Source organism: Leptinotarsa decemlineata, unplaced genomic scaffold, assembly GCF_025532065.1.
Source record: "Leptinotarsa decemlineata unplaced genomic scaffold, Ldec_3_MD MMD2_tig00000035_RagTag_RagTag, whole genome shotgun sequence".
Classification (NCBI taxonomy): Eukaryota; Metazoa; Arthropoda; class Insecta; order Coleoptera; family Chrysomelidae; genus Leptinotarsa; species Leptinotarsa decemlineata.
In genome coordinates, this window is record NW_027412540.1 from 22,723,576 (window position 1) to 22,751,258 (window position 27,683).

The 27,683-nt window shown below is 34.8% G+C and overlaps 1 protein-coding gene across 4 annotated transcripts in view; it reads left to right on the forward strand.

Annotated features, from left to right (window-relative positions):
• The window catches only part of LOC111516172 (irregular chiasm C-roughest protein), a 232,808-nt gene that overhangs the window by 116,197 nt on the left and 88,928 nt on the right, over nt 1–27,683 (forward strand). The gene's annotated exons all lie outside the window — the stretch shown is intronic.

A 27,683-nucleotide genomic window follows, 5' to 3' on the forward strand; every position in this document is an offset into this window, starting at 1 on the left:
TATGCATACTTTTCAGTTGAATAGAGCAGCAGAAAACATATGTGAGCGAAACAAAGGTAAATTTATGTATTTCACGCTATAAAAAACTTCAACTATTGATTAATATTTGAATCATTCCACAAATTATTCAGAAAAAGCAACAGTAATGACGAATCTTTCATTTATTGCATTCCAAAGCAGAAAACCTCGCAGACCCACTTCTATGTGATCTCATTATCATTCAAATACCTGAGAAATCTTGTGAAGTATCAGATACTCATTGAAAACATCGTATATATTTGGTTTATCAACCCGAAAATAAACAGTAGAGAATTCTGTAGGGTTTAACTTCAGCCTGAATTCATAATACTATAGGGTGTTCCATCGTATTTTGACCATTGATAACAGCCACAGTGTATTCTAGAGGTAAAAGATTTTTAGTTTATGAACCTGGTGAACGTGTGGTCGTTCGTGATAAAGGAAAAAAGATGTCGTTGAATGGATCAGAGCAATCATAGTAAAAAAAATAGCAAACGTAAAAAAACATTTGAACCAGATTAAAAACTTTCATGTAAGAGATTCTGAGTTGCCATCTTTAGTCAATAGCTCAGAAAATGTAAAAAAGGATTCAACTGATGTTTCTCCTACTTCGGTCAAGACCTAAAAGAATCGTTAAAGTAATAGATCGGCTCAAAAATGCAAAACGTTGACCTGTCAGTTTGTTTTTACGTGCGGGAATAAAAAGAAGTCATTCGATGCCAAGTCAAGATTATACGGCGGATGACTCATCAAATCGATGTTTTGGGTGCTCAAAAATGCAGTTGTTTGAGCCAATGTGTGAAGGCTTGCATTGTCGTGATGAAAAGTGGTCCTTCTTCGACGGTTGATTTTTCTGATTTCTTGGAAGACAACTGGTAAACAAATGGTTGTGTACCACTCAGAATTTACTGTTCTCCGTTATTCTAGTGGTACGGTTGCGACATGTCCAGTTTTTCCGAAAAAACAGGCGACCATTTTCTTGGAAGTGCTTCGTGCGTGAACAACTTTTGTTGGATTTGGCTCATCCTGAAACACACATACAGTCGACTGCTGTTTACTTTCGGGCTCATACGCATAAATTCTCGATTCATCATCAACGCGAACAAATTTTTTTGACAGTCGAATGTTTATGGAATACTGAATGTATGCTAGTCCCACTATTGCCTAAGGTTGTCTTAATCTCACGATAGGTCACATGATGATCTTGCAATATCAGTTCGCGCATAGCATCAATGGTTCTCGGAAAAACAATTAATTTTGGACGACCTTCACGAAATCTACGACCACGATTAAATTCACCAAACCATCGATAAACATTGGTCCTTGACGGAGCTTCATCGACATAAATCAAATTAAGTTCATCCATGCACTGTTGCTGAGTTAATCCACGTCGATAGTTGTGAAAAATAATCGCACGAAAATGTTCACGATTTAATTCCATTTTGGGCCGAGATGAATATTTTGAGTTACTGTAAACAACACAAATAGCGCGCGTATATCAAAACGTTCTGAGTACGTATAAGCTCAAAAATGTCCAACTTTACCATAGAGCTGTCAGTTGCCAGATTGCAACACTATGGTTGCCAAATGCCGAAACATAAAAGGCAACCTATCGTTGCCACACACAGTAGCATCAATAGAGCTTTCAAAGGAATAAAAAATGTCGATGATATCTCAAGCACACTTTGTTTCATTTAATTTTAAAGAAAGAGACTATACAACCTACTGGGCTTATTTTAATTCTTTCGCTATCTGCAAAGCATCCATCAATACATTTCCTAGTTACTGAAATGGCCGCAAATCAGTGCTAATATAAAATCCCACTACACGAGGTGCCAGCAAAGTTATTCATCAACAATCCCTTTCCTAATGGCTTTTTTCCACGCACACGCCTAATGAATGGGTATTTTTCAAAGGTATAAGTATAAACAAAACGGTAACCAAGATAATAAAAGTACAATAAAAGTACGCACCCAGGTCATACTTCATGTCTACTGATATCATCTGCATTACTTTTTTCATCTACATTCTGTTTATCATTTCACGTATAGAACTCCATTGAGTAATTTCAGATTACATTCGGTTTTAATGACTGATACTACCATTTAAATAACGGTGAGATCTTTGTTTATGGCAGAGTCGTCGGCCAAGTCATTTCCGCCTTTGATAGCGTTTCGGGGTTTGTTTCACGAGAATCTTCAACCATATCGTTTCATGTGTCTTTCACTGTGAATTCCAGACATTAATTTTGTTTTTTATCGTCTCAAAAATATTATGAAAGACCGATGAACATCCTGCTGCTTCTCTTATCGTATTCTCCTGCAAAAATTATAATTTATTTATTTATTCAAAATTTGGTATACAAACACGTAAATACCCATGGAAGCATCCACTGATAGTAGTGGTTACAGAGGTACACGGTGTCAACAGATTCAAGAAAAAATAAAAATTAATGAATTAATACATTTCATACATACTAACCAATTATTTTTGCTATGTGTTGAATATTCTTTTCATCGTTATTTTAAAGGATTTCAATGTAATAGAGAAAACATTTACACTACTACAATATTTGTTGAAAGAATCACACATTCTAGTAATTGGGGAGTTTTTGTCCAAATTTGTGTTGAAATTCGGACTGGCAAGTAGATTTCTGTTTCTAGTGTTCCTATGCGGAACGTGATAAAAAATAATTGATACTAGATTTGGTGAGTCATAACAGTTTGTTAAAATTTTATAAATAAAAACTGAGTCGTTTATTATTCTTCATTGTTCTAGAAGCTGTATTTTGTAGTGAGATTGAATTTCGCTAATGCCAAGTGTTACATAAATCTTCGTTATTTTGAAATGCAAGAACATTACAAATCTGTTCTGTAGTCTTTCTAATCGTAATTTATGCATATTAGGAATCACACGTTAAAAGGTAAGACCTCGTTAGTCCTTAGCTCGCACAAGTTTCTCAACTTCTGAGAGTTGTCGTTCGTATGGGGGCGACGGCTGATTAACGGAAAAACAGAACAGATTTAAACAGATTATAATGGGGGCTCCGTATGACACTTTCGAAATTAAGTTTGCTATAAACAAATGCATAGTAAATAAATTTGATTTCTGCCTCGTTGTTGAAGTCTTTGCATATTCTGCAGAATAATCCTAAGGTTTTGCTGCAGGAATTCATTACATAATTCATATGGGGATTGAAAGTAATTTTTGTATCAAATTAGATTTCAAGATCTTTAATTTGGTCTAATCTGTTAATAATATTATTGCCCAGGGAGTATTGAATATGTATCGGTATGTTGTTTCTGCAAAAAGATATACATGCACATTTATTAATATTGAGTTTTAATTTATTGAGGCAACAGAATTCCAAAAAAGCATTGAGGTCTTCCTGAATCTTTGGATTAACTAATACACAAAATGAAACATAATCAGCTAGCCCTACGAACGGTGTATAATTTAGTTTTGTTCAGTTTCTGAGATTGATGGATCGTGGATAATGATAATTCAGTAAGAAAAAAGAAAATTTATTATAATTTTTCGAACATATCCGACTAAAATTACATAGTTTCCGTTGTGACACTAGTCCACTATGCGCTTGAAGCCTATGAGTAAACCAGAAAAACGCCTGTAAAGCCGAATACTGATTTCGTTATGTAATTATCCTCGTAGAAATTCGGGAAATTGCAACTATTAGGTGTTCTGGAAAGTTCGTAGGCTAACACACAGATGGTGCTACTAGTATTAGATTCATATGATTTTTAGTTAACCCTAACCTTCAGAAGACACATATTTCACAGCTGTTGGACTATTAGTTTGTGGGATAGAACATGTCGAGTGAAATAACTTCTGTTACTTGAAGAGAATGAATGAAAAAGAACTTGGTGTGTTAATAAAACATTACTTTATCAACATACTGCTAGGTACCTGTGTCAATTTTACAATGTTGCCTTATTTACTAATCCGGTAAATCTGACAATTGAAAATATTATTTCAACAAGCTATATAGTAAACTATTATGTATTGATCCACCTTCGTTATTTATAATATTATCATGTTTACCTATTTCTACACTCTCATAGGCATCTAGATGCCTGTTGTTAACTTGTCTACTAATTCTAATGAACCGAGGTTTATGGTCAACCCTGAAGAGGCATAAGCCTATAGCAGGGCCTCACACAAAACACACTTTCACAATACTTTGTAATTTCATTCTGAAGCTTAATAAACATTTTTGACTTGACTTGACTTGACTTGACTTGACTTGACTTGACTTGACTTGACTTGACTTGACTTGACTTGACTTGACTTGACTTGACTTGACTTGACCTGAAATTTATGGAAGATTTTGTTGCAAAACATGATGGTCTTCCATATTTTGGCCAAGTGTTCCATATATCTTATTTCAATAGAACCTTTAGTCTGTTCATAATATTTTACATCCCAGTTCTTACATTTAATTTCGTAAATTCCAGACTTCCGAATTCTCGACTTTGACCTTTGGATTTCCTAAAAGGCTCTGTAGTGTATGACTTGTTTTGAATACCATTTTATCAAATACCATTTTATTTAAAACAAATCATACACTACAGAGCCTTTTAGGAAATCCAGAGGACAAAGTCTGGAAAGTACGAAATTGAATGTGAGGACTGCTATGCAAAAAACTCGAATTTATACGTCGATATGTGACAATGGATGAAACATGGCTCCATTATTTCACACCAGAATCGTCATCTGAGTGGACTGTACGTAGTGAACGACTCCACTGCCTGCAAAGACGCAGCAGTTGGCTAGCAAGATTATAGTATCAGTATTTTGGAATGCGCATGGTATAAGATTCATGGACTGTCTTCAACAGGAAAAAAACATCAACATTGAGCATAAAATCGCGAAAAAACGGATCGATTTGAAGAAAAAGAAAGTGCTGTTTCATCAAGACAATGTCACAAATCAATAGGAACGATAGCAACATTTCATGAAATGGGCTTCGATTGCTTCTGCATCCACTGTTTCCTCCAGATCTGGTCTCCAGCGACTTTTCCTGTCCTCAGACCTTATGAGAATACTCGCTGGAAAAAATTCATCTAAGGCCTATTTTGAGGGTAAAGACAAATCGTATTATGAAAATGAAATGGGAAAATTCCATGAAAAATGTTTTTTTTATATTAGCATACTAACTTTTCAGCACAACTGTTATTTCTTCTCGTAAATCGATTATTGAATTTTCACTCACTTGTCTCTGTATAAATTACATTGTAGATTTCTTGTATAAAAGCGATGTTTTGTCAATTTGGCAAGACCGATTCATTTCCTACACTACTCATTCTGTATAGGATTTAACAAATTCAATTATTCATGAGGCAATGCAGGTTATGCGATTATCTTATTCCTAATGATCATCTCACTGTTCCTTATGCTTTTAGTAAGTATTATCACTAACATGATACAAAATTGGCGTTTTGAATAGGAATCGATGTTTCGTATATTTTTTTTGGCAATATTCACTTACATACACACCATCACTTGGTCTAGAATTGACGCTGATCCCGTTCGAAAGTGAAATGAACAGGATATGGCGTTATCAGTATTTTTCTTTGGCTGCACAAAGAGTTTTCGTTCGGTGTTTTCTTGCTCTATCATTTTCCATTTTCTTTTACAAACTGTTTATGTAAAAAATTTGTTACATTTCAATATAACAGTAACTCTTTGATCTATTGCGGAAAACATACAATTTGATTTGTGAGTATCCAAGTGAATAAAGTTATAGTTGTATTCCTTTCTCATGTGTTATATCTCAGTTTATATTTTAAATGTGTTTTAATAAAATCAGAAAGGAAAAGAGTAATTGATTATCGTTAGGACTGGATACATGAATAAAGACGTAGGTGTTTCAAATAGATTCGCTTTTTTCGTTTGTATCTGACGAAAATATGTGTGAATAACACAGCTTTCACTGGCATTTATTAATATTTTTCTCCCCTTCTTTGGAGGTTTCCAATTGTTTTCATATTAATTGAATTGATTTATAGTATATATATATATATATATATATATATATATATATATATATATATATATATATATATATATATATATATCAACTAATTACTGATTTGAAATGGTTTGTTTTCGATACGAATAAATTTCAAAAACATTTCATTTCCTTTTTATAGTTTTCCGTCTTTATCCAAATTTGTTAGGAACTTAAAGTACCTCTGAATTTCATGACTACTGTTATATGCAAGTTTGCTCTCTTTTTGACCACGCCGCTGTTTTAGCATCCTAATATCTTTCAGGGGTCTAGAACACAAAACCAAAACATCCGGCAGGACTCCCTCAGGTTATATTTAGACTCACGTCTTTACTAGCAATCTCCCCAGTTCTCCAAGGATATAAGACGTAGACGAGAGGTCACATTAAAACTTGACGTTGTAGATATTCGGTGACATTTCCATAGACTGTTGGCATTAAAACACTACGGAAATGGCAAGAGATACATAAAATAGTGTAATACTTAATGTGAATACTGAGGAGTGGATATGTCAAATGTTATGGTTTTGTTTCGACTATGATTATTTTGAGAAAGATCGAAACTGTTACTGTTATTCGTTTCTTTCATCTGTTATCCCAGTTATTGAATAACACGTACATTATGTATGATAATGACGTCACAGAATTCCTCCACATCGGTTAGTTATCCGATTTAAACGACTTTTCCAATGTATTGTGCTGAATTATCACTTGAAATAAAGGCTGTTGTTTAAATCACTCATTTGTGTTAAGTTGTATCTCAAAGTTTCAACAGAGATAGTTGATTATTGAAGGAATTCAAGAAAGTACCATTTGCAACGTTTCTTTATTGAGTCTATACGCCATATCTAACTTGGGTGAAATTTCGAAAATCAAAAATCCATTCGACGATATTAAAAAAACAAAGGAAAGGTTATTGGTTCGTTATTTATGAATCCAAAATAGCTGTTGAAAGTATCCTAAAAAAAACAACATGTCATCAAGATAATCGCCATGATCATAGAAGTGGCAATATTCGATGATGATCCAAGAGAGGAATCACCAGATGAAAATTAAGGTATGAAGGTGGATCTCACAAACAATTCAGTAACTGGACATTATCAGTGACAAAACACTGAAACACAGGATAGTTACATGGAAACGCACACTCTGGATCGCATTGTTGCGTGGAAGTGACCAAATACCATGTAATGAAGCCCAACTTGCTTACACGGCACACCTTCGAAGTTACTATCCATGTAATCAATATCCATATTCGTATACAACAACCACGTTCGAACCTGGACGTTATTCCTGAACTGGAAGTAATCCAATCCAATACAATGATCACTAAATTGCGCATGGGACAAACCAACAAAATTTTAATCATAGTGTTAGGAATCACACGTTAAAAGGTAAGACACACAAAAGTTTGTACTTCTGAGTTGTCGTTCGTAGGGGTGCGACAGCTGGTCAACGGAAAAACAGATTTCAAACAGGCAGATTTTTTTAAACAGAAGTAATAGCGCAAGTAACTAAATAACGAAAACTATCATACTTTTATTATTCAAATTCAAGAAAATTCTAGACATTACCCAAAAGAAGAAACTATATCATGCACTGGTTGAAACACGTTTACAGTATGGGATCCTTTCCTGGGGTGCAGTACCATCTGTAAACCTGAAAAAACTAGAAATTCTTCAGAAGAAAATATTAAAAATTAATGAAAAAAATGTGGTGGTCCCTGCTCCCCTGGCCGGTACTGCCGCAACCGCAATGTTCCTGCATTTGAATCTGTAATATCTTCGAAAATATTAATTCAAATTGAATTATGTAAAATGCCATATCGATCTATATCAAATACACAATGTATTTAAGGTTCTCGCTTCTCAAAAAGTAAAGGATAAAAAATGGTTATTGTGGATTATCCCTAAGATTATACTTTATAGTGATTGGCTTTATTTATTTTAAATTTATATTTCAATATAATTTTATTCTATACTTCATATTCATGAAGTTTCAATTTTCACATATTCACAACATAAAACCCCATAATAGATGAATTTGTTTTTGAAGTTAAGAAATAAGATGGCCCATGCGCAACCTCAAGATTTCAAATGGGATTTCTCTTTGTTTATTTACTGATTGGACTGAATTAAGTATAAAGACAATGTGAGAAAAACAAATGTGAATTAACGCTATTATTATTATTAAGTGGCATCGCAGAAGATTTCAAGATATTACAGGTTACCACCCATTTGATGATCGACACACAAGAGATGTACTTAATGAAAGATTCGATGAGATGCTACTCTCTCAGAGTTTGTCATTCTGTAGAATGACAAATAATTCGCTATTGTGGGTCAGATATGAAATGTTTGATATTCTTGAAGTCAATTAAACCATACGTCAATTACAATTTTGTGTAAGAATTTTGTTATAGTTCTTTTCCATAATAGTAGACACTGAATTCTCAGAAATATTATTGCATTAAAACCAAAATATTTTTGTCAAGGTTGTGATTCTATATATTTTATCATAATTTCTCCTCACCTGTTTGGTATAATTTCCGTACGCCATTGCAAGACTCAGATTAAGGCAAAAACGTTATTTATGAGAATTTAGTGCTTAATTTTTTAGAATTATGGTATAGATAATGACGAAGAAATTGAAATCATAATAAAATGCAAAGGAATAGCTCATGAGGAACTGTTCCATAACCACAATACCAGAAATGAACCAAGACATCGTCTAAGCAAGTCAGCCAAAAACTCTGTTGATATTAGGATATATAACAAATTATCTGACGAAATTAATAACCTAAAATATAATCAATACAAAGCAGAAGTCAAGAAAATATTCTCCACCACTGTTACTACACAGTTAAGGACTTTATGGGCTGCAATATATAAAGTTTTGTCCTATTTTCTGTCATACACTAAGATATATATTCACAAACATGCCTCCCAACATATTTCCCTAATAAACTACGTTAATAATCTACTTGTCTGATTGCCTGCTTGGCAACTTTTATCTTTACTTATAATATTTTATGCCTGGGTTATTTTTTGACCTTGAGTGCATTCTGTGTTCTACTATTTTCTACATAAAAATTGTCCTCACCTCATTACCTGCTACAAATGTAATTTTTTATATAACATAGTCAATAAACATCTATCTATCTATCTATCTAAAAATTTTCAAAAGTCTTCGGGAGTAGTGCAGTCCGAATATTACAGTACATACGCTATAAAAATATGATCCTTCAATTCACTGGTGAAATAGTTTTTTTTCGATAAACAATTCCTTCCAGTTCAAATTAAAGAAAAATATTTGTAGTTGATCTACATTTTTTCCAAAAAGAGTTCATAGTTATCTGTTTCAATTCTCATTCTCTCCACAAGAAAGTATAGAAAAATATATAACCAAACAAAGCTCAATATTGGGGATTCATTAGACAATATGTCACATAATCACCCCCTACCTGGTCCCATACGAACTTGTTCAACTCGAAGAGTGACAGGGGGTGATGTATCGTTTTTCGTTAAATTGGAAACGTCATTGCCATCGAGATTACTTCCCATCTCGAGGGGCTTCCTTATATTTCCCTTATAATTCTATCCGTTAGCGATGGCCTGTATCCATATTTAAGTCACGTTTGCAGAAAAATAACGATTGATAACACAAAGGCGAATTGGCCGCTCGTACTATAGGAAACCATAAAAAGGAAAAGACATTTTCTTCAGAATGAATAAAATATCAGGGGGATGGTGGATTAGAGACCCTGCGAATGTTGGCATTCGAATAAATGTATATGCCGGATTCGATTTCTTTCTGCCTTGAGGTTTTCACCTCATTTGTTCAGTGTATATCATTACGATGCCACAAACGCTAATATAATACAGTCAATACCATTAGATATTCGGTTTGTAAGGAAACTATACAGCGTGGTAACAAACGAACTATTCCTATTTATTCAATATTATTAGTACCAAACTTGTGTACTTACACTCCTCAAAACAATTGAAGGACCATTTTTTTACGAGCTTTAAATTTTTTTAACAGTAAAAAATTTTGTTTTTGTGTTACCCTAATGGCTCAAAATCTTGTGTTTTCTTCTCAGACAGACATCACAGCGCTGATTTGCCGGGGCATGGTTCTTATGGGCCTACTGAGGTTTTCTTGAGGCTAACGATCCCTCTCTTCTCGAAGAGCGATTTTCAGCCTATCTAAAGAGGGGGATTCAGGTCGATGGGATTCAGGTCCGGGCTGCAAGCGGGCCACCTGAAAGTGGTGATAATGTGGGCTTGTAGGTACTGACGCACTTCCTCTGAAGCGTGAGGACTGGCCCTATCACGCATACAAACTGAAGTGTGTCCTCCAGCTTCTGCTTTGTGACGTATCTGGACATCCGACACGTCAATAACGTACTTTTGGGCGTTCAGGGAACCGCTGCGAATGACTACAAGGTCTGTACAATCATTGAGTATCATTCCACACCACACCATTATTGATCCACCTTCAAATGGGACCGTTGAAAATAAGCAGCAAGAAATAACACGTTCATTTCTTCTTCTGTATACTCTAACCCGACCATCCCAGAAAGAGTCAGTTCAGACTTGTCAGAAAAGAGTACTATGCGCCAATGCCTTAGCTGCCAACGTCTGTGCGTCCAAGCGAACTGTATTTTTTCTCTTTTGTGACGTGCTGTAAGCCGAGGTACCTAGACTGGTCATATAGATCTCAATCTACTTTCCCGAAGTCGATTTCATACAATCTAGTCGGAAATTTGGGTCCCCGTTGCTAGACTTAGCTCATTTTGTAGTTCCCTGACTGTTGAAATTCTGCGTCTAACGGCACATAGTCGAAAATTCCTGTCCTCTTGGGCTGAAGTGGACCCCAGTCGCCCTTGACCTGGCCTCCTATGGACAGTCTCCAGTTGTTTTTAGCGGTTCCAAGGCTTCGAAACCATTGATTGACAACCTGCCTGACGTTGAGAAACGCTATCTTCAATTCTTGTGACAAGTACTGATTGAAAAGTGTTATGTCCAACCCACAATGCGTTGGATGCAACAGAAACAAGAACCAGAGCACCAGCGCGGGTATTGCGATCTTTACCATATCGCCTTTGAAAATGTTTATCGCAACAATAGACGAAACGTCATGCATAAAAACCTTCAGACCACGGCCAGAAACCGTTCGTGAAAGTTTATATTCACAAGTGCTTTGCTATACAATACCTTCCCAAACTTGTTCATACTGACTAAATTCTACCTAATTGCTTCATATAATATAAACATTTTAATTATATGACCTTTTATTTATTTAATGGCTAATCTTACCGAGGTTTCGATATAAACTAATTGAAGATTCGAACATCATAAAAAAAGTTTTCCAACTCATAACATGGACATGTAATAAACAGATTCAGAAAATGAATTCAATTATGTTCGGTCTTTTTATGAATTTTCCCAATTCTCAAATCTATTAATTTCCAAACATTTCAAAACATTGAATGTCAAATTGAATTTCTAAATGTGAAACGTAAAAGTCATGCCCCTCTGCAAATAGATGTTTTGCAAACCTTTAATCGGTCTTCATTTTCAGGAAACTACTTCTGTGTTCTTTTATTCTTCAGGAAAAATTTCTCCTTGTTTTGCCAGTATAAAGTTTTAGGCAAGAACCACAAGTGAACTCATAAACTCCTGATCTATCCGAAGTGTCTTCATTGTTTTTCATACATTTTTTTCAGTATATGCACGCCGCCTGAAGAATGTGTATAGTACTGAGTCAGTATAAACACGCCTGAGGAAACTATTTTATGGCGAAACACGTGTTGCGGTTTTGTAAACTGTTTAATAAAAATCTCTCAGTAAAGTATCACTTGAATATTATTATTTTGTATAGGTGCTGGCTATCTATCTATGATAATTATTCAATGATTTTCTCGTGTAACTTGGGGTTACCATAAATAAATGAATACAATCAGGAACAAACAATTCAATTTCTCTTGTAGGGCCTCAGATTGTTAATTTCTGAAATAGTCGGTTAATTTCATCGCCTTCTTCAACTTTTTCATTCGAACCACATTTCATCTACTTCAGCAAACGTTACGGCCTCAACATTTATCATATGGCATCAGGAAAACACGTCGATGTGAAGGCACTCTTTTATTCATCATACATAGTCGTCAACTACACGCTCATTCCCAAATGTACTCGTTTTATCTCAACAATCTCAAAGAATTATTTACTGGAGTGAGAAATTAGAACATGAAGCATACGAAGGGTGGCTTTTATTCCGAATGTGCTTCGTATTTTGAGAAAGCGTGTTTTAAGGAACATCAAAGAGAAAGGGAGAAGTGGTGTGTGGGCACCTCTTTTTAATTAAATTATTCATCGAAGCCCGTGAGATGACGATCTTCGAATCTTTTTGGGAATGTGTATGACGGTAAATTGCCATTGCTATATTTGTTACGGAAATAAAAATAAATGAAGATATCTAGTTTATACTTGAAAAATTTCACGTACAGTGTGTAAATGCCAAATGGAATTAAATTCATTATTTCGGTTACGGTACATATTTCAACATCACTTCATCTTTTACACACTGTATACGCAAAATGTGAACTTATCTAGAACTTATCTATCTTACGTATATCCGAATCTTGTGAAAACTCCAGCTCAATTGAATTTGAACCTTAATAACTCAAATGGAGAGTGAGAGATAGGAGGTGACTTTAGTTTCATTCAGTCGCTTAATAAATAAGGCCGTTTAATTTCCATGAAGTTGAACTTCCGTTGATGGAAAACTGCTTAGCAGATTTGAATCTTGAAAGTGGAGTATTGAAAATAGTGAAGTGAAATGAAATTCACGCATTTCAGTATGTTGATATGTTTAAACGTTAACTAGTATAAAAATATAAAATGAAATTGAAGATGAAAACGAAAAAAACTAATCATTGAAAACTACGAAAACATAATTACACTTGAAGAAATAATTAATCGAGAAAGTAATTGAACATATTCAAAAATGAGTGTTATTATGATTGATTCACTTTTTGCGCGGGTTTCTAGTAATTGATCCACCCCTTTCAAAGATTTCTGTACTTATAATTTTTACGTTGAGTTGACTGAATGAGGCTTTGAATGGGGTTTTTTCAAAACTGCATTCAGAACCATCCTCAGCCTCAGACATTTTCTCGAATATTCAGATGTGAGACGATATATTCGCTTCATCGAGTTGCAATTCTTGGAGTTGCTGTTTGAGTTTCATGATTTAGTCTTGTTGTTCTATCAATTAGCAATCAATATTTCCGAAGATTTTTTATAATGCCGTAAAATTCTTCATTCTCGTTACAAATATCAATTGTATTGCAAAGACTTAGCTGTACCACAATCCTACCATTCAACGCTTATTCAGGCGATGATTCTTGAATGAGTTAATTGTGAAACACGGTAGAGACGAAAACAATAAAAACCGTAGTTTGGTACAAAAATTTTGATATTTCTCACGGTTATGATTTCATATTTCTCAATAAAAAATTCAAAGTTTAAAAAAGGAAATTGAACGACCCTGAAAATAAAGTATTGAAGATTTCAGATTCGTTTCCAGTATCACTCACATGAAATTTACTTCCAAAGAGTTGATCATGGTTTTTTATTTTTTCATGGGGACTAAAATTCTAATTGACATACTGCATAACAAAAATGGTTACTTTCTGGTATCCAGCCAATAATAGACGATCCACCATCTTTTATAATTTGAATATCTGTTTGAGTATCTGTTTTTGACTGTTTGCTGGATAAACTGGTTGATATTTTCACATTCTAGAAATAGTATTGAATATTGAAATGAGAGCACTCATTTATGATGCGAAGAGTTAAAATTGGTCCCCGAATTTATCGAATTCGGTGAAACTTTCCATACATTTTTTGAAGCAAAAAATATTCAATAAAAGAATTTTTATTCACTCCAACAAGTTTGTACCTTCTGAAGAAGCATTTTACTCAAAGAGTTGATTCTATTTTCTATATTTCACATATATAATACTCACACAAACAAAAATATTAACGGTAAAGCACATTAAGAGCCGAAAAGTCAAATTGCTGTTGTACTGAATTATTCTGTCAATTTGCTCACTACTAAATGATTGCTGAATCCGGTCCTAGAAACGAGGCATCAAAAATAAGATCTGGTATATTTTTCTGGCACAGTAATATTTTCTACGCACTCGAAGGCCTGAGTGATTGTTTTAGAACTCATCTTTCATCAATTGTTCCTCTCTACATTTCAACAGTTTACAATTTTCAAAACTCCACCAATAACAATAGTCCCGTATTCCTTTGCTTTGGTTCTCATCATGTTTCATATGCAATAGGAGATTTCTATAATCAATACCCATTACGGGTATTTCTTCAACACAAGAAGCAATACATATAGTAGGAATATTACCCTATTCAATTAAGAGATAATAAAAAAATTTATATTTTCCACAGTCGTGAATCATGATTCTCAGAACTTTCATATTCTGAAAAAGTGAACCTCAGCTCATAATTATTACAAAGATAGGCTGTCTCATATTCATGAAACTCTCTCGCATAGCTTAGCTTTGAGAATGTAACATTTTTTTTCATCCCCAAATGAATAATTCGTCCTAATTTTGCTCTCAAGGTAAAAACTCCACAAGGAAAGCAAAACAGGATCTGATGATAAAAATGGAAAACGGCTCTTAACGTTTCCATAAAATTAAACAAAGTATCAGTTACAAACTTGAAAGAATCAGTTTTTCAAACATAATTAAAATCCTCAACTTTTAAAGTGTCTTAAACATTTTGCAGTCCCGTTAACATTAGCCAAGGCCTAATTGAATAAAAATATCCTAATTAGGGCTGACGATTCTTCGCACCCCTACAAAGAAAGTTCAACAGAATTTTTTTGCTTCATTATTTACTGACATGAATCATCGATTAATATTTCATGCTCTTAATAGTGGCAGTAAGGGCAGCATGAAGAGTCGATTTTCAACTGATTGGCAATCATTAGTAAAATACAATAAACATCAATTTTCTTTACAAGCCGCGGTAGTGGTTCTTTATTTCTTGACACATATTTTGTAGAATCAGGTCAACATTAACTTCGAAGAATATTTTTTTCAATAATAACCGAGGACAATCTCAACTCTACCAACTTCTTTAATGACACAATATACGTTGAAGTGAAGTTAAAAAAAGTATGACAAGTTTTGGTCTCAAAAAATATTCAATAATCTTCCGAATTCTGACACAATTTGAATTTGTAGAAGTTCAATTTCATAATAAATACTTTCACAATTCTTTACTCAACTTGAGGATGAATTCACAAATTTCGACCTAAGTACTTCGCAAAGAGGTTCAAGGTTTTCCTTCCCTTGCTTAATTTAAAGAACTTGTCGGATTTTAATTACTTTTAAGATACTTTTTTTGAGCTTTTCTGCCCAAACACCAAGATATAAAGTCTATCCAAATCCAAGATAGAGCAAAACAAAACAAAACCGAAACGTGATGTTCACGTGATCGCCCAGTGTCAGATGGAAAGGGCAGCGTTCATTGGAGAATTCGCCTTCTTGGTACGAGTTCAGTACTACTCACTATACATTTTCCACTAAGCAAAACGAACCTTAACGGAGACCTTAGTCATACAACAAAGGAAGAAACACAGATTGGTGTTTCTTCCAAAGACTAAAAATAAATAAACATGTTTGACGGTTCCCAACAACATCAAAAAATGTGTTGATGAAGGAATTCGGAGTCAAATTCTATTTTGTAAAGAAATGTCCGTTTGTTGCATTTTTTAAAATATGTACTTCACGGGAATTATCGAATAACCTTTTAGTGATCACCTATTCAAAATGTATTCTTGTATTTAACTTTCGGTCGCTTCCTGCTAGATAATATACTCACCAAGTGCTATCCTGTAACGAACGAGGGAATGGCAGGGCGTTTCAGTTCCTCGTAATAACTCGCACAATTTCCGGAGTTTCCCAGGAGACCAAAATAAGCCGTTGCACGTTCGTACGGCCCTGAACAAACGGCTCACTACGATGTATTAAAATTTAAATGATTAACCAACCCCATCGGTGCCGGTGTAAGGATGGCATTAAAACTTTATTCTGCTTAAGACTCTATAGTTTTTATGTTTCGTCTTCCATGTTTTTCTTCGTTGTCGTTCTGAAATTGTTTTCGGTCGGTTGAATAATTCATTGTTGTTGTTTTTGTGGAAATTAGAAGTAGGCCTGGAATATTCAGCGAGGATGGGCTGGCTGGGAACAGAAGAATGACTGGCGAATTAGGCTCTCCATCTCTTCAATCTAGTGTATCTCATTCACAGATAAGTCGGATGATGATGGTTCCCAATCAGTTTTCAGTTAGTTATTCCTGATATACGGTATGGTAAAAAAATCTAACGAAATAAACTTTAAATGTTCAAGCCCGTCTTGGATATACCTACACAGTAGGTTTAATGGACTGACGTCTATCATAAAACAACTATTCCCCTGGCTAATATCACGAAGGGCGTTGGAATATATGCGACAGGCGTCAGTGCAGGCCGGTTTCGGGCTTATTAGGTACTCATCAGTGCAAGATAATGACCATCATCGACCTAAAGTCAATGATATTCCACAATTGAAAATCGGAATTTTTTCAGAATTCTGGCTTGAATGTTTGAAGTTCAGTTGCTTTAGATTGTTTACTGCCAGTCTTCCAGCATAGCCCACTGACTAATAAGAAAGTTTTTCTTCCTCATTCAGAGGAATCGGGCAAATTACCGATATGCAGTTGGTTATTACCTCGTCCACTAGATGGAGTGACATTTTGTGATGTTCGCTCCAACTTTGGAAGAGGAATGAAATACTCTGAAAGAATTCCGATTTTTAATTGTGGAATATCATTGACTTCAGGTCGATGATGGTCATTGTCTTGCACTGATGAGTGGCTAATACGAAATCGGTCTGCAAGTGTGCCCGTTCCATAATTGAAGGTCGACTCTTTCAGTTGTATTGCCAATTGAAGATTCCTGCACTGACGCCTGTCGGATATAATCCAACGCCCTTTGTGGTATTAGCCAGGGAAAAGTTGTTTTCTGATAAGCGTCAGTCCATTAAACCTACTGTGTAGGTATGTAGAGACTGGCTTGAACGCTTGAAGTTCAGTTGCTCTAGATTGGAAATATTTAAGACATTGATGTCTTTCCATGCGTAACGTTTCTGTGGATGATACCTGTTTCAATTTCATTACGAATGTTTGGAGTACGAAATGGAAAGAAACTAGCTAATAGTCATTTCTAAATTGTGTTCAGTAATTGGTTTTGTGGGGAACTTTTGTGCATGACATAAACATATTTGTGAAGAGTTTTTCTTCAAATCAATTACTTTCTTCTTCTCTTCGGAAGTAGACAATGAAAAATCTTATTTCATTTTTTTATATCATTTTCACATTTTTTATTCAACTCATCCTTCTGCTCGTATCCTTCATTCTGAAGAGTTTTGCAGTGTTTGAAGTGTTTGTGCAATATAATTAATTGATCATTCGCAGTCAATATCGAAGGATGGTGCAATATATTTCACGAATTCAAATTGTTTTAGAATACATTTTTGCACCCTCTGTTGGTGCTGTTGTACAATATCCTGTTAATATCGTGCAATAGGTTTATTGTGCAATAATATTGATAGTATATGGCCCGCTTTAGTTTTCAAACCTATCATTAATTTTTTTACCAGATAAAGAAACATCATGATTCGATGGTTAGAATTGGTCTTTCATTCACACAAGACAGGAAATAAATAATTTCATATCCCTTTGGGAGTCAACGAGTAATTTGAAGTGAAATATTCTCTCAGTATACCGGAGTCAGAATACAAAAAGAACCATTGAAATATTTCTGTAATGTTGTATCGTGTTCATTGTCTAGACTCTAAACGGTAGAGTCCTACTCATAAAACCCCCACTATTGTGATAGTTCACTTTGTATCGTCTGACCCAAGCTGGGAATCGCACGTTAAAAAGTAAGACCCCCTCAGTCCTCAACTCACACAAGTTTTGACTTCAAATAGTTGACGTTAGTTAGGGGACAACAACTGATTACAAAAAAATCAATTCAACCCATAACTATTATCAGTTAAAGCTACGAACTTATGTTTGTTCAGATCAGTCTGACCTAAAATACGGTGATGAGCATAAAATACCTCGACAAATTAGAGAGTATTGCTTCACCATTTCTTGTTAAACTACTTGATCATTTTTCAAACAATGAGGGGTCACAAATAGGGAGGAGTCGAAATCTATACTTACTATAAAATATGTATGGGAGAAGCTATTAAAATCGAATTCGGTTCCCTTGCTGAATCAATTATTGAACCGAATATAATTTATTATTCAGTAAGTGGAATCCACAAACATTTTTTCTCATAATTTAAACATAAATCGTTTTACATCACTTGAAAATTATAGTAGGTGTCGGCTATTTTTGAGTTTGAATTTAATGCATCAATACAGTACTACTGTGTGTGTTCAGTTTCATTTTTTCAGGTTTCCAAGGCAATGAAAATTGCCCTTATGTCCGATTCAGTGGGTTGAGTTGGTTTAGGTCAAATGTGAGTGGGTCTACTTGACCCACTTGAGTAACGACCCTGACCATTAGGGGTGTAGTATACTGATCTTTTTAGCGGGTGTGGTACTTATATAAAGGAAGCGATGCTGTATGTCTATTTGCATGATATTCAATGCTAGAGCATAAAAAATACAACTGTCGTATGTCTAACAGACGAGTTTCGATGTATAATCTATCAGAGGGATACCTACCATTTTTAGAAAATATTAATTTGATAAAACGCCTTTGCATAATTTCAATTTGTAAAATATGAATCAAATGTTTGGTTAACTCATTCTGCTCTATATGATATCTGTTCGAAACCGTTTTGCCGTTAACCAGCTGTCGCACCCCTACGAACGACAACCCTCAAAAGGTGAAACTTATACGAGCTAAGGACTAACGAGGTCTCACCTTTTAACGTGTGATTCCTAAAACGGGTTGGATGATATACAACATATGATTGATTAGATTTCCAAACGATCGCGTTTTTTGTGTCGGAGTGCTACTCCTTTTGAAATCTTATTTCGTTTTCTTACCACATTGTCAACTCATGCGTTCTACTTCAAAACTATTTCACGCTTTCAAAACCCGCCAAGCCGTTATTTTCACCGAACACACCATCTTCCGTCAAGCATGACATTGACCTTTTTATTGTTATGGGTTTCGAATTTCAATCTTAATTTCTTTAAGACCACACGTTTCCTCATGAAGAAACCTGATCAATGCTGCTCAAGAAGTTTTAATTTCGAAATTAAATCCCGAAGTTCAAACTGACACGGCTTCATTTCGGAAAGTGGATTTTCATAATTAAATCGACTCCATTACATTCTAGAAATCATACAAGAATTATTAATCCTATCCATTTTTTTTATAAATTGGCTCTAAAGGAATCATTATATCAAACTCCATATTCAATCTGAGGTTTGGAGGTACATTCAAACTGGAACTCGGGATTATTGGAATTACTAAAGGAGCAATGTTTACCTAATGCCGATTCGTTTCTCGAATGATGAAGCAATGAAGGATATTGAAGAGAAATTCATGAAAAATTAAATGGATGTTCCTTTTTGAAGTGGCATTTATATGGGAAAAATAACCGAGAGAGGAAATTGTATATTCCTGGAAGAGTTTCAGTGATTCAAATCCCACACATTTTCTTCAGATTTTGGCTCTCAAATAACGTTAAGTATTAGCTAATTATGCCCTCGTAGAACCACTTAGTTTGTTCAATTAACTCATGGCAGTACAGAAAGAAGTATTTTGGTGCTTTTCATTTCACTACGGACCTCGTGTATCTTTGATATTTGTAGACTGAGTTCTCTGTCGATTTTATAGATGGAGAAGACAAAATGTCATCGCCTTCACTCTCTCAGGACAGGTGAGTTCAGTAGTGCATTCGTGGTTCAGCCTTATATGGTCCAGTCATCTTAGTCAAAATTAGATAGGTATCTCGGAATTTGAAATACCCAACTATAAACTCATATGAAATTGTATTTTGAAAGTTCGTATCCTATCTCTCTCACACAATGACCCTTCTCTTACTCCCTACACAGTTTTCGGCCACAATTATTGTCTATCCATTGAGCGTAGAAACAGCCACCGGAGCTGTGAATTATCCAACAGTGTTTTTAACTCATTGGATTTGCCAGGCATGCCCCGCATGCCTGGCAAATCCATACGGATCGCTCCGTAATTTGAATCCACCACGGCTGTGTCAAGGCACACGATTAGTCATCGAGAAATTCATGAAAAACGTTGTCGAAGCCAGTCGATGTGGAAATATATCAATACCTACAGAAGTGTCAATTTATTTTAAGCGAGTGCAATTTCCAGTTAGATTTAAATTTGCAATAACTAATAATAAGTCCCAAAGCCGAAAAAATCTGTTTGTGGCTTGGATTCGAGCAAACCATGTTTGTTACACTAACAAATATATGAGGCATGCACTCTAGTGAGCTCTAGTGAGTTAGCTGAAAATTGTTTCAAAACCTACATACTATTACGGTAGGATGTATGCGACTGTTAAAGTCAAAGCTCACCAAAATAGATTTTTCGCAAATTTTTTGCTAACATCTAGCTTTTTGCATCATTCAGTTTGTGGAAAGTGTAATGGGCAAACTTGTCTCAATACAGAGCGATGTCAATGAAGACAGAACCTCTGACCCCGAAATCATGAAAGACCTGAAGACAAATGTCGTTGAAGATGATGAAGAAGAGATAAAAAAGAGGACTTTGAAAAACTATAGGGATCGGAAAACGAAGATGAAGAAGCGTAAGATAATTATAAGTTGTTGTCCTTGTAATTTTCAATAACTTCTTTTATTTCCACAAAAATGAATGTTTGGGGTATTTTTAATAAAAGCAATAATTAAGAATTTCTTTCTTTTTCTTCATTTATTAAAGAAGTTATTAAAATAAATTATATAAGAATTGAAATATAATTTAAGTATTTTTATTAAAAATTCTGTAATAATCGATTAATATTACTGGAATTTTTCCCAATACCAAACTGTTATTTTTACACCTCGACACGTGTTTCGATCACCAAGTGATCATCTTCAAGAGGATCAGACTAGATTAATAATTGATACGGGAGTAAAGTAACCATTAAATATAATATAATTATCAGTGAGAAATGAAAATTATTGATTATTATGGATTCTTCACTAATTAATTAACTTCATATGGCGTCTTTTTGATCGAGACTACCGGTTAACTTCAAATGATGGTCTAACCGCGTTCAACGTATAAAAAAATGTTTGATCCAAATGTTGTAGGGAATTCAATCCTCTACAACATTAATAATGAATAATAATACCAAAAAATCCATGGGAAACGAGATATTCGCAAAAAATGTGCAAGAAATCAATTTTCGTTACCATCGACCTTAGACTTTAACGGTCGCGTACACTCTACCATATATAGGTTTTGAGAAACCTATATATGGTAGAAACGAGTTCATAGCTGGGTATCTCAAATTCCGAGTTGATTTCCAAGATCGCTGGAAAATGCACCACTGATAGGACTTATAGCGCTTTGAGGTGTTGGATGACGAATGCTCTGTTTTTTTCAAATAGTTGCCTTACAGTGGAAGTAGTATCATGACTGATCATGTATCACCGAATTTCTGTTCAGCTTTCGTAATTCGTTATTTTGATGGAAAGTTTTCTTTCCTTATACGAGTAATTGGGCAAATTTTAGATATGTTGTTGGTTACCTCGTCCACGTACAGATGGGGCGATGACAAACCTGTTGTTTGTTGTCCGCTTCAGCCTAGTTCGAGGAGTGATACTCTGAAGAAATTCGATTTCCAATTATCGAAAATCATCGACTTTATGTTGATGATAGACACTACCTTGCACTGACGAGTGGCCAAACATCCCAAAACCGGTCTGCGTGTTCCAATAATTGAAAATCTATTGCGGCAGTTGTATCGCCAACATCTTATGCAGGAATAACTTCAGTGAAGAATACTGCACTGACCCCTATCGAATATAATCCAACGCCCTTCGTGATATTAGCAACATATTATTCCTTTTTTCAGCTTTAGTTTCAGTTCAAAAACATATTGGACGTTTGTTTGAAGGTGGTTGACAATGTTTCGTGGTGTATTTCATCAGTTTGGACTTCCATTGTCTAATATAATATCAGAGGATTATTGGAAAGTTTGAGAAGGATTGGGTCCAAGTATCCATATCAGCCTCACAAAAACCAGGCCTTCAAACGCGGACTGCGATTCCAAGAATTGCATTTACCGGATACTCTGCGACTGCGGAGAATCATACATCGGTGAAACTAAGAGGCCATTGAAAGTTCGTATTGCTGAGCACAAGAAACACACAGCGAGGAGAAACCAGCAAATCCGGAATAGCAGAGTATGTTTGGACTCATCAACATGACATCAAGTGGGCTCAAACTGAAATCATCCACTAGATGATACGTAGAGATACGTAACATATGGAAACCTATAATCAAGCGAAAAACGACCAACTCCCGTCCAACGGTCATCTCCCGCTAAAACCAATGAAGCGATGAGAGGGGAGAGGGGATAGGTGAAAGCACTCGAATGACCTATAAATAATCAGATCTCGGAGGAATAAGTCCAGTTATCACCCGAAGATGATTGTGGATACTAACAATCGAAATATCGTGACGTAACTTAGTTTCATTTTTATTTTTTGTTTTTTGTCAATAATATTTTCCACTTTTAATTTTCAGCTTTCATCAATATTTCACTTTTTTATTTTTTTGGTGATTGCTTGTATGTTTTTTCTTCTTAATTTCAGTTTTCTGTTCAATAAAATTGTTATTTTTGGTTAATCTTTTCATTTTTTTTTTCTTCAGGGAAATCTAATTAATTTATATTATATTAGACAATGGAAGTCCGAACTTATGAAATACACATATTGGACGTGATCAATTTTTGCTTCAAAAAAATTTTAAAATATACCAAAATTCATAAGAAACCCCTGTATTTTCAATCACGTTTCAAAGATTCGAAAAAACGAGATGATTTTTCGTTTGATGAGTCAAAGAAATGATCCTACAGTTTTTCTTTCAATCAATTTTAGATGCATGAGACAACTACAATGTTTACAGTATTTACATTCCTCATCAGACATCTTCATTTATGAATGTCTTTCGACAAAATACATATGCCCCTGACATCAACGGCAGCAACTTCTATCGATCACATCCATACTATACAACCCTATCTACCAAGCGAACGAAATCATAACAACGCGCCATATCACAATACGGTCCCATTTCTTTGTGCAAATAAGGGTCCTTTTGATGAAAACAACAATAATATAGATATATGTCCCTGAACCTCTCCATCTTCTCCAACAAAACACTCGGAGACCGCACACAAGTACATAGGTAGATTGAGACATTTTTCTTTTCATATTCCCTGTTCTTTCGCATCTTTCGTATTTACCTATCCGAACTCTAAGTGGGTGTATTTTCTTTAACGATAAAAAAGAATCCCAGTCCTCAAGAAAAATCCGGCCCAGCGCTGATGTATTATAAATAAACAAATTTCCGTTGGGGGTTCATACTGTCGTGGATTTTCCAGTAAATTGGGATATATAAGGGATAATTTCCTGTATTCCTTTTTCTCTGTGTTAGATAAATTAAGAAATATGTGCGTCTTTTGAGGTTTAGTAACTACCTCCCTGTGAAAAATTATTTTTATATGGCTTTTTATATTTCCATCATGGAATATATTTTATGGAGTATTTGTAATTCTATAATATATATAATGCTATTGAATAACATTTCAAATCATACTTACAGTGAAAATGAGTGAAAAACAATGTATATTTTGGTTTGACAAATGTCCTACCTTCACATAAATGTAATTTTACGATGGGCATATTGATTTGATAATGTTCGACTCTTAAGAGAGAGTTTATTGATACAAATTTCATTATTATGTTTTTCGGTGTAGTTCCAATAAGTTACTGTATATAGGTACTGCTGAAATTATCAATGTCAGTTTTCTTATTCATACAATCAGAAGACTTATTAATTTCAACGATTTCAAGGCATTTGAAAATATTTTTTATGTATGTAGACCTTTGATATTAGAGTAATTTGGTTTATGTCCTGTTTCTATAAAGTGTTGTGCTAATGCACATGATTAAGCTATATATTACTTTTATGTGAAGTTATTCTATCTTTAAGAATTCTAGATGTTGTTCCAATATAATCCAAGTTACGATTATTGTTACAAGGAATGTTATAAATCACATTTGACTTTTTTGTAGTATCCGTTTTAATTTTCAATTTAGTATTCAAATTCTTTATAGTTTTGATATTTTTTTGGCATATTTTGATATTTTGTTCATTAAGAAAAAGTTTTATGATATTTGAAGATAAATTTCCAAGATCAGGTATAGATTTATAAAAAAAATTGATAGGAGAACTATTATCACATAAATTTCTGTTGATTATATCGGAGTTTGTATTACTGTCAGTATTGAAAATTATTTTATTAAGAAGTTTTCTGGGATAAGAATTTTCGATCAATATGTCTCTAAGAAGTCTAACATTTTTTTGGTCAAGGGAAGGGTGTACTAATTTTTCTATTCTTCTTTTTCAAATGACGTTTCGGCTCCCATTTTGGAGCCATTTTCAAGAGTTTGATGTTACTTGACGCCGGGACCTCAATCTACCTACTCCCCAGTTCCCGTAACGAGTTCTTTCTAAGGTCTCAATCCGCCTACTGGTTCAATCTAAGGGGTAGGCGGATTGAGGCATAAATCTGTCAAATATATGTCCAAATCCTGAAATTCTCGGTACTACCGTAGGTCCAATTATACGCTCATCTTTGACTACGAAATCTGATAACAATCAATGAGCGCTACTTATATGAAAAACTTCATCATGTTTTCAATTCAAGCTTTAGACGGATGGTTGACTATTCTACCAAGGAGTAATATCAGGTATTTTTTCTTAAAGTGTTCTTCCCACAAAGTTGGCATGCTTTGCCTGTCATAAGTGAAATTGTGTCAGAAAAACTTTACAACGAATAAAATAGCACGAAATATGATTCTATATTAAATTCCTGAGTTCCATATACTTATACTGACAATTCCTGGAAAGAGTATTCCTGCGGAAAACGTTAATATTAACAATCTATAAAGCCCAAAGGTAAATATTTTCCCACCAATCGATATACCTCAAACCTTCGAATAACGGAAGGAGGAATATAAATTGATACGTATAAATATAATTGACAGGCCTGATGTGTTGAACTATCCCTCTGATTTCGAATACACACAAAAATGTCTTAAACATATGTTTAACGCTTGGAGTACCTACTAAAAGACGGATTGGGTGCGAATGAATGATAATTGTACACGATAACACGAGTTTGCTTAGATTTGATTGTGGAGTTGTATTATTGAAGGTTGGTATTGGTTACTAAGAGAACTGCTATGTGTGAAATAATAACATGTTAGTATTTGCAAAGTTTTGTTTTACATTGCATGATATTTTGGATATGAGGAAAATTGTTAGCAGATGAATACTTAGTTTCTTCATAACAGGAAATACATAGGTATCTAGAATTTTTTCGTGTGAACTGCCTCGTTAGTTCTGAAACCAACGCTTGTCACAAGTATCTGTACATAGAAACTTAATAGAGCTTCGTTTATTTTCCACAGATATTGACTAAATTTGTCTGGTTCACGTATTTCATTCAGTATATCACCTCAATATACGATAAATATTCATAAAGGACCGTTTTGTAATGAAAAAAGAACCCTGTAAAATTAGATCTCACTGTTTGATTCCGATGCATGTCATCTTCACTCTCCCAAATAAATGCCATTCAGCTTCTTTAGTCCAGTTGCCAACAATCGCCTTGTGTTCACCATAGTTTTGAAACGATGATAGGAAGAGGAAGTACCCCCTAGGTGAAGAGATCAAAACAATATGGAGGGTAACCAAAAAGTCATACTTCAAACATTTCAGAGTATATGCGAGCTAAACTTGCATCCATCCATGAATTCAACAAAAATAACACTTTTTTTTACCCATGGTTTTTTGACTCGAGCATGAAGATTGCTCAAACTTTTTTGGTGTCCAAAAAATGGGCCACTGGATCGACTCTTTTTTCGATTATGCGTTTATATAATCGATCGATATCAACTGGTCGTTCCTGACAATGAGAAAAAACAAAATATCTCCATCTTGTCGCTGAAAGCTGAAAGCTATTCATTGATCAAAAACCCTAGAATGAAATGACAATGAAACACAAGCAACAATTGAGAATTGAACAATAAAAAATGTAATAGATTTCAAGCCAAGTAACTTCACGAAGTTTCGATTGTTCGTATCCACAATCGCCTTCGGGTGATGACTAGACTTCCGAGAGATGACTATTTGTAGGTCATTCGAGTGCTTTCACCTATCCCCCTCCTCCCTTCCTCGGCTTCACCGGTTTAGCTGGCTGAATGCGTTGTTGTAGAACATATATGCGACTTCTTTGAATTTCCTCCTCAACCAGTGTTTCTTTCTATGGATGATCTCAGCTTGGGACCATTTGGTTATGTTGATGAGTCCAAACATGGTCTGCTATTCCCGATCTGTTGGTTTCTCCTCGTTGTGTGTGTTTCTTGTGCTTGGCAATTCGGGCTTCCAATGGCCTTTCAGTTTCACCGACATAGGATTTGCTGCACTCAGAGGGTATCCATTAAATGCAATTCTTGGAATCGCAGTTGGCGTTTATTGGCCTGGTTTTGAGGCTGCTACGGATAGTATTTCCGTATCTGAAGCAGGTTCTGGTATTATACTTGGACTAAATTCTTCCTATCCTTTCCAACAATACTCTGATGTAGACAAGTGCAAGTGTGGCGACTTCTCTTCCTAGGCTCTTGCTGTCTTCAAGTCAAAATCTGTTGCACCATCACTTTAAGGTAACCATTCCGTTGAAGATCATTTTTGATGGTGATTAGTTCTTCGTATTACGGAGCTCGAAAACACGGTCTACTAGAGTCTTGATGATTGGATTCGTGTTTCAGATAATGTCCTGTTTGAGTGGGTTTTTTGCTATACAGATGTTTCCCACTCGGTGTCGGTCCTCTTCTAAAAATGACAAACCTTTGTGGACTTGCTTCTCCATTGTGAAAGTAACGGAAGGTCTTACACTGTTCATGTGCTTCACGAAGGTGTCTAGTTCTAAATTCCCATGGTATCATATTAGGAAGGTGTCGTGTTTGCACTGGGCGGCGAGCAATTTCGTTATCGGTACCTACCTTTTTGAGTAATTTCGAAATGTTCACTAATTGTTTCATGAACAGACGTATTTAAAAACACTTTATTGTGAGATTAATTAAGTGTTTTCCTTCATTTTGAAGTATGTCTTTTCCAGGCAATGATTCCAGATATTTTGAGCTCAAACGTAATCTAGCCAGTACCTCAATCGACATCATTTTGCGTGGGAAAAAAATTCCCATAAAAAATGAAACAAAAAATCTCGTACTCTGGTTTTAGACAATGAATTGAGGTTCACAAAACAT